This window comes from Nerophis lumbriciformis, linkage group LG06 (genome assembly GCF_033978685.3).
Source record: "Nerophis lumbriciformis linkage group LG06, RoL_Nlum_v2.1, whole genome shotgun sequence".
In the NCBI taxonomy this organism is placed as follows: Eukaryota; Metazoa; Chordata; class Actinopteri; order Syngnathiformes; family Syngnathidae; genus Nerophis; species Nerophis lumbriciformis.
The window spans coordinates 39,023,451-39,025,242 of NC_084553.2; positions in this window are offsets into that span (position 1 = coordinate 39,023,451).

Here is a 1,792-nt window from a genome sequence, read left to right on the forward strand (position 1 = left end):
CGCCGGCTTCTCTGGGCCCGAGATCATCTAAGATGGACTCATGCAAAGGAAAAGTGTTCTGTGGTCTGACGAGTCCACATTTCAAATTGTTTTTGGAAATATTCGACATCGTGTCATCCAGACCAAAGGGGAAGCAAACCATCCAGACTGTTATCGACGCAAAGTTGAAAAGCCAGCATCTGTGATGGTATGGGGGTGCATTAGTGCCCAAGGCATAGGTAACTTACACATCTGTGAAGGCACAATTAATGCTGAAAAATACATACAGGTTTTGGAACAACATATGCTGCCATCTAAGCGCCGTCTTTTTCATGGACGCCCCTGCTTATTTCAGCAAGACAATGCCAAGCCACATTCAGCACGTGTTACAACAGCGTGGCTTCGTAAAAAAAGAATGCGGGTACTTTCCTGGCCCGTCTGCAGTCCAGACCAGAAAATGTGTGGCGCATTATGAAGCGTAAAATACGACAGCGGAGACCCCGGACTGTTGAACGACTGAAGCTCTACATAAAACAAGAATGGGAAAGAATTCCACTTTCAAAGCTTCAACAATTAGTTTCCTCAGTTCCCAATTGTTTATTGAGTGTTGTTAAAAGAAAAGGTGATGTAACACAGTGGTGAACATGCCCTTTCCCAACTACTTTGGCACGTGTTGCAGCCATGAAATTGTAAGTTAATTATTTGCAAAAAAAAAAAAAAGTTTATGAGTTTGAACATCAAATATGTTGTCTTTGTAGTGCATTCAATTGAATGTGGGTTGAAAAGGATTTGCAAATCATTGTATTCCGTTTATATTTACATCTAACACAATTTCCCAACTCATATGGAAACGAGGTTTGTATATAACCTTTCCATCCTTTGTAACTGAGCTACTGTGTGAATCAATAAAGTTTGTCTAAGTCTAATATACACACACATTATATACATGTATATATACATACATATATATATATATATACATATATATATATATATATATATATATATATATATATATATATATATATATATATATATATATATATATATATATATATATATATATATAAACATACATTTATATGTATATATACATATACATATATATAAACATACATTTATATGTATATATACATATACATATATATAAACATACATTTATATGTATATATATTCATATACATATATGTATATATATATATACACACGTTAGGTCAAAAAAAACACAGAGGCTATTTCATCCCTACAAGCCTGTTTCACAGGTTTCCCTAAAGAGCAGGGAAACCTGCGAAAGGCTTGTACAAAAGATAAAAACATATATATATATATATATATATATATATATATATACTGTACGTTAGGTCAGGAAAAAACACAGAGGCTATTTCATCCCTACAAGCCTGTTTCGCAGGTTTCCCTGCTCTGTTTCTTCAGGGAAACCTGCGAAACAGGCTTGTAAGGATGAAATAGCCACTGTGTTTTTTCTGACCCAACGTACAGTATATATATATATATATATATATATATATATATATATATATATATATATATATATATATATATATATATATATATATATATATATTTTATTTTATTTATTTTTTTAAATCTTTTGTACGGTAACTTTATCTGCATCGTTACCAGTAACTAGTTACAGTTACTAGTTTCTTTATTTCAAAAGTAACTCAGTTACTAACTCAGTTACTTACACCAAAAAGTAATGTGTTACTGTGAAAAGTAACTATTTAGTTACTAATATATATATATATATATATATATATATATATTATTTCTATTTTTTTTAAGGCCCCCT